Source organism: Anser anser (assembly GCF_964211835.1).
Source record: "Anser anser genome assembly, chromosome: 2".
NCBI classification, from domain to species: Eukaryota; Metazoa; Chordata; class Aves; order Anseriformes; family Anatidae; genus Anser; species Anser anser.
Window position 1 is genome coordinate 134478160 of NC_139721.1, and position 8018 is coordinate 134486177.

Genomic DNA, 8018 nt, shown 5'->3' on the forward strand with positions numbered 1-8018 from the left:
CCTCAAAAGCTTTAGAACTTCTTTTGTTTGGTGGAAGATTTGATGCAGCATGAGGGACGGTGCTACAGAACTGTGGGATACTCTCTCTCTGGATACAGTTGGCTTTCTGAAGAAAGAGTTTGTTTGCATCATTTGTCTTAAATAGCTGTCCCCAAAACAAAAACAAGCAAACAAACAAACAAAAACCCCAAAGGAAAAAAAAAAACACAGAACAAGAAACACATTGACTGAAAATAAAATATGGACAAGGAAGAAAAAATGTCTTTCTTGTGCTCATCCATATTTCTTCCAGCTATCCCCTTCTATCCATCAAAACTCTGCTAAGGTTCTCATCATGGTACTGCCTAAGTGCTCCTTCCCATTGATAGAGCTATGACAATATGTTTCATAGTTTTCCATCAGTGAATCAAAGTGCAGCAATTCTCAGACCATACTTCAGAATACGACAGCATAGCATGTTTACATAATAAGTAGCTGGTAGTATTGTTCCAAGCTGTTTATTTTGACTACTTTAATTTTGCAACTTATCTTGATTTTTATGAAAACAGAATACACATTTTCCTGGTAAACTGTTAAAAACTGGACTTCAAGTTACTAAGATGGGAGATTTGCCTTAACTGTGTTTAAAATGAATACAACCTAATGATACTGCTGATGGTCTGAAGGAAGATTTACCATTCCTGTAACGATAAAGACAGCACTGATGAGACTGCAAGAATAAGGAATACTCATTTCATCAAAGCACCAATTTTATTCACTAAGAAGAAATTACTGCCAGATCTATGGGGAAGAGATAGTGAGATTATCTCAGCTGTAAAAAGAGAAGCTCAAATTAAAGTCAATAAAGCCAACAGAGTTGATTCTGCCTTCTGATAGGTGCAAGACACATTGCCACAAAATATATCTTCGAAAATCAGACTCTGAGCTTCCCTCTAACAAAATTAAAAAAAAAAAAAGGAAAAAATAAAAAAGGAAAAAAAAAAGTCACACAGCATGCCTTATTGTGTTTCTTTAGTTATGGGTTAAGGGATTCTGTGGTCTTCTTTTTCTTGTTTCACATATACACCCTTAGAAAAGGAAAAAACATCAGGACAAAAAACCTCAGATGTTTGTGTTGGACTGTGATTGCTGGAGATTCTTTTATTCCCACTTTTCAGACTTCTTCCGTTGTGAATACTTTTTCAAGAAAATAAAATAACAAAAGTTTTTGGCAACACTGATCAATCTTACTTAATGTGTTACTTAATGGTAACACAACAGCAAATTCCTAGGTACTCCGGCAGTGTGTATAATGCTCACTAGTTCTGATACTTGGATGCCTGTATAATAAACTAGCACAGCTGGGATCTTTAGAAATGAGCTGAGGAACAGTTAAGCGAAGGACTGAATAAAAGAGAATTGGATCAGTGCCAGGTGAGAGAGAGAGAGGGAGAGAGAGAGACTTTTCTTCATGGCCCTGAGCCAGGAGTTTTTTACAAGCGTCCGCATATACTTCTGCTGTGAAAAAAATATGGAGGGAATTCAACCCACCACAGAACCATGAATATCTTAGTGGTGAGAAACAGGGTATGTACTAGAAAGACCTGTTTGTGCTCCTTGTAGGTCTGCAGACTAAATTCAGATCCCACTGTACATTGAAGAGGCTGATGTAGTCACTCAGGATAGGAGACCCTGTCTTGGGGTTCTGAAGAAAAGCTGCATAACTTTCATTGTGCGTGACCACAGACAGAAACTGAGGTGATTACAAAACTCACCAGTCTCTGAGGGAGCATCTGAGGGGGGCACTTGAATATTGATGTAGATTTTACTACTTGTATCATGAGAGTTGAGCCTTATGCTCCTATATTTAAAAAATTAGTACCTGAGATGCCGGTAGCCAATAGTCCATTCTCTGGACCTGAAGAAATGTGTGAAATGGAGCAGCACCTGATATACAGGACAACATCCTTTTCTGCCAGAAGAGGACGGCTGCTCTGGAACAGTCTCTGGTCTGTGTTGTCTTTGAAACGGGTCCAAATACTGCCTGCAGAGTGTACGTCAGCAAGACCAACATGGAGCTTGGGAGTCTGCTCGCAATTAAACAATATTAATAATCGCACAGCGAAGATCAAGTCCATACTCTAGCCCTCTGTAGTTTACAGCATGGATATAACAGAGAGAAACTCCTGGGGCTTGTGCTACAACAGTTTATTATATCTGGAAGGCACCTGAGAACTACACTGATGTGCAGCAATATAAAACCACAAGCAAAACGCAGAATGTGGTAAGCTTAAATATGTCTCACACTGCCAGATATGGTTGGGTGGGTCAGAGACACCTTCATTCCACGTTATTATCTACTGGGCAGCTTTTCCTCTGATATCCTCTTTGATCTCAGTGGACTGCTGCATGGTAGGTGGACTTTTATTTAAAATCGCTGTCAAGGCTCATGCCATCAAAGATGAAAAATCCACACCATCATCAGATGGGTGTCTTAGGCAATACTGTCAGTCCTGACTAAGCCAACAGCCATAGCAGAAAGGCTGCTAAAATGTCAGGCAACAAAAGTAATTATACAGGAGACACTTCAGACTTACAGGAATATGAATCTTGTCCCCTGAGAAAACTGGCCTTGCTCTGTGGGTAGGAGTGGGGCCTGAGGATAAGCTACTGCATGAAGCTTGTAGCTGGTGTCACAAGGAGGGGAGAAAAGTTGTACCACTGTGCCACAGCCTCCATCATGTTCTGGAAGGGTGAGGTGACTTTGTGTGTGGCCATTAAGGCAACAGGCCTAAAACCACCTCTGTACAATGTGACCAGATGAAGTAAAGGAGGAAGTCAAGTTGAAAAGCAGGGGACAGGTTGGATGGGGCTTTGGGCAACCTGGTTTAGTGGAAAGTGTCCCTGCCCATGGCAGGGCAGTTGGAACCAGATGATCTTTAAGGTCCCTTCCAACCCAAACCATTCCTTGATTCTATGATAAACCTTCAGGCACTTTTTCATCACTGTTATCTGGTGAAGACATCTATATTTAATGCTACATTAATACTGATGAGATTTTTGTGAAAAGAGCCCAGAATAAATCTAGAGTGGTTGTAGGCATCCTTTTATGACTCAAATGTTCCCATCAAAATTGCTGTTACATTTGTCAACTGGGATAAATGAAGCTATTGACTGAAGACATCTCTGCCCTAGTCAGATCCATAGAAAATGGACACCTGAGGAGGGAAAAACAGAAAATAAACTGTGACATTAGCTTTCACAGCTTTTTCAGAAACATTGATAAGGGCTAGGGAGAATATATATATTTGTATTCTATAAATAGATGTATGTATTCTATACACAGATATATACAGACCTCAAAAAAAGTTTGTGGTTTGCTTCAAGTTGAGATGAGAGTTGGAGTTGATTTGTATATAATAAGCTGATTCATCCTAATGGATCAGTGCTTTCTCTGCCTTTCTCTGCATTCTGGCTGCAGAAAACGCCACATGCCTATTACTTAACATAACGTGCTAGTCAGGGAGGACACCTATTAGAGAGAAAGACAGAGAGATCACAGAGCTCAGTTTAGAAGTCTGTCTTCCTTTGCAATCCTCCTTTCATCTCGTCTCCTTATGCTTCTGTGTTTTTCCTTCATTCTGTTTCTGCAATAAATGATGATGAAAGAACATTCTGTGTAACACTTGGCAATAATTTTTTCTCTTTCCTTTCCTTTATTTTTTTTTCCTTGTACTTTCCTCATGTGCCAAACAAAAACCCAACACTTTAAGTAGATAGTGGGTCAGATTTCCCAATTAACAGTGAACATTTTGGTATACACATAATTACCCAAGAGACACAGATATTTCATTACATATACACTAAAAGTACCAGGCTCTCTTGGGTAATCATGTATAGATGCTCTCAGATGCCTTTTATGTGTCTCAGATGTTTTTTGTAAGAAAGAAAAAGAAGCTTTAAGAAAAATTAATTTACCCCAAATGTGTTGTTAAAGTTGAAAGGGCCAGTTGGTAGAATTTGTACCTAAGAAAGTCTCACAAGTTTGAATGATGGCTGTTTGGGGAACTGAAATCTAGAGCTACAGCAGCAACCTATCAGTTGCCTTCCATTTCTAATTGTTTGATAAGATTTGATTTCTTTCAATAAATGTGGTAATAAGTTTTAAGGATTTAAGAGCACACATGCAATCGAAGGCAGTAAAGGGAATCTTTTAACAAGAGGTACTAAAGAAATGACACCAAGCGTTCACAGAGTGGATGCAGAAAATTCTCATGAAGTATAAGATTTGAATTCCATATTTTCATGGAAACTGCATGTGAATATTCACAAGCAATTATTGTACAGTATTTTGCTGTTTGACAGTAAGGTATTATCAAATATTATAGATTGAAGAGGGGTACTTCTGCTATCAACTGATTTTATAATCTGAAGTCCTACATGGCACAAGACAGAGAATCTCCTTGAGCAACAAGAAATCACTGATTCTCTTGGCTGCAAAGACCTTTTCATCCAATGTAGTGCATAGAACACTTTGTACTTTACGATAACTTTGATATGGTGAATACAAAACGGAATTAAGTTAAGCTTACAGCAGAAGTGGCATTTTCATCATGAACCACTTACTTTTATTACCTTACAGTGGAACTGAAGCTGCTGATGCTTCATCTCAGTTTCAGGGTTCTGTATTTTTTCCTTAAAGTAAATTGAGATATCTATGGGGACTTTTTTTTTTCTTTCTTTTTCTCTTTTATTTCCTTTTTTTTTTTTTTCCTAAAATGATGAAGATATTTTTCATATTCATTTTTTAGAGCTACAGTAATTGGAAAAGCTTTGAAATCATAATTTTGGTGTGACCACAAGGGAAAACTGAAATACTTTAACTTATAAGAAAAAAATATTTTTAAATAGCAGGAGCACGCATATTTGAAAAGAGGATGTATGGCCAAGTAGATTCTACTGCTTAATGAATGGTTAATGCTATTTTATGCAGTGTATAGAACACCATCAGGAATGGTGCATATGCTGGAACTTCTAAGAGGGAGGACCCCTACTGCATGAACCTGGTAATTAACAATTCATCTCAGTGCAGTGATGGACACTGTACACCGGGGCTGCAAAAAAAAGTGTCAAGAGAAGCAAAAGAAGAAGAAGAATTTCAAAATACTCCTAGAAAATCAGCTCCTGTTTTCCTTCATGATCACATTAGAAGTGTAGTGAGTATGGTTCTGAGATTCACTGACTTGTGTCTGTTGACACGATTAGCATTTTCTAAGGTTAATTTTTCCTTCCCAATTCTCTCTGAGTGTGGATGAAACTTAAGTCTTGGATAACAGAAAACAGTATGGCTATGTGAGCTTTCCTGCTCATCTGTCTTCACCAACCTCCTTTCACCTCTAGATGTGGGAAATGAAGGATAGCAGTATTTGAACAACCAGAACAACAGCTAAATAAACATTCATTACAGAAAGGAAAAATACCTTGTCCTTATCTACTCCCATCTTCCCTCTCCCTTTGGATTCATATGTGACACACTGTGTCCATATGTTTTGATTAGGAAATGTCTCTTAAAGTTCCCCTAATATTTTAAAAGATATCTACTTATAATAAGCTAGACATATTCATTCCGAAATGCAGCTATCAGTTGTTGTGAATAATGTAAATCAGTTGTTCAGGGTTTCTATTTTAGTATAAGACTATGTTCCTCATTATTGTAGTAAAAGAATACATATGTGGATTTTGCAGCTGGTAAAACAATGTATTTGTTATATATTTGCTGACAATTTTACTTTTCTTAAGCATTAGCTTATGCCGAAAAAATATGCTGCAAATGCTGCAACACCAGTCTTATACAAAAAAGAAATTACTAAATTCAAGACACTGATTAGAAAAGCATGGTTGTCCCAGTTGTGGGACTCTTTATAATGGCTTACATGAATATTTCAATCATCTAGAATATCATACTGAAAACAGCAAGTAAAATCGATGCCTTTTGGAAGGCTGCAGAAAGCCCTTTGTGTAAAGTCATCATTTTGTACTCATAGTTTAAGATAAAATTCTTGGCATGGGAACTTGCCATAGGATCTTGTTCCTATGCCACAGGACCTTGTTCCCTTGCCATAGGAACTTATCTTTTGAGGTGGTATTTGCAAAGTTCCTAGAGATATGAATTTCAAGAGCAGCAATAATACTGCAGAAGTTTAATAGAATTAAGTTCTAGGAAAGGAACCTATAGAAAAGGACAAAGATAACTACTGTGTATGCTTAACTGTTTTTTATATGAATCTAATGTTAACTTTATCTCTTTCTTTCATATCAGGTAGATGCAGATATGTGTCAAATAGGTATAGAAACAGTTATTTTTCCCTGTTGCCAGGACTAAAAGAAATCTTGCATTTACATGTAGAAGATGCACAATAAGAAAGACATACGTTAAAGTGCTAACAACAAATAAATCGAGACAGACAGATTTAAGTGAAAAATGTCGTTGTCAGTATTCCTGGAATGAAACATGAGCTATGTTTTTTTCTATAAAAAATTCTTACAAATTCTACAGTTTTATGTAATTCTAGTACTTCATATATACTTACATGATTTTCAAGGAAAAAAGGAAAATATGAATATGGATAACGGGAAACAGTTCACTCAGGCTTACTCAAACCAACAAGAATAAAATGGTGAGTGTAGATGTGCAGTTGATGTAAAATGACACTCATCTCTTTATACATTACACCCTTAAATTTCCGAGCATTCCTTCCAGACAGAGTTTGTCAGGCTATTTTGATTGGAAAAATTGCTCTCACCTTTATAGGAAAGGCAGTCAAAGCATTGTATTGTTTGAAATTCTTTCTTTTTTTTTTTTTGTTTTTGTTTTTGTTTCCCTTAATCTAAATTAATCCAGTGCTGTGTGCTTTATTTGATGGATGGGGGAATGAAACAATTTATTTCACAAAATAAGATAATATAGAAGTGAATTCCGCTTTCAAATTCCCAGAGCAAAACCATAATAAACAAAAGACATCAAAACAGCTTGATGTTCACTGGCAAGGGAGAGTAGAAAAGTCAGTTCTTTTCTTTTTCTTTTCTCATATATGGAAGCTTTCTCCCAGAAAATCACTGAATTTCCTTACACCTTGTTTCCAAGTGCAAAGCAAGAATGACACTTTTTTTTTTTTTTTTTTTTGCTTTTAAGATAAAACAAATCTCAACTAGATCTATTTCCATAGAAAAAATAGGTGCAAATATTGTAAAATTATTTAGAATATCAAACTTCATCAACAGTCTCCTACCCAAAGACACCTTGTAAGGAATCTTGGCACAGCTCTATACTGTCAGTTAAGCTTGGGTGTCACATGGGGCCTGTGATCACACCCACTACTTGCACTAATGTGCCATTCTTTGTTGAGCTGGGCTCCCTTCTCCAGCGTCAGAGTCATAAAACTGAAGACTACTGAAAGTCTGAATTCTGTCTTTTAATATGGCTGGCATCCTTGTACTCAACAAAAGTGCAAGTTTACATTGCAGCATGTTTCATAGTTGCTGGCAACAGCTGTCTTGTAAGATTAGCTTATAGTCTTTAATTAAAGAAGCTTAATAAAGTTTATTTCTGCATTTCTAATTATTACATAAAACTTTAGCATGTGACTTTAGTCTATGTGTTAATATAATATACAGCCTCGTGTCAGGAACAGTTATACCCTTGGTAAAATATGGCAACAGTGCTATACACACCATTCTGAGTAATGTTCAATTTATAGCTTACATGGATACAATATGAACTACTTTGATTTATATTGTATGCCCTCTAGCAATACAAGCCAATGTTCTCCTTTCCTTTTTTATTGCAGCAACAGGACTCAGTGCATTAAGGTTGCTTGGATTTTCCTATAGTAACTACTTGATCTTTTCAGCAAGTTCAAAATTTAAAGAAATTCTGTGATGGCTATTCTGTCCTTACCTGTCTGCCATTACATTTATATTCCACAAAATGCCAGGGAAAGCAGTAATCTATGACACATTTTACCTTAGGCTAAATTGGA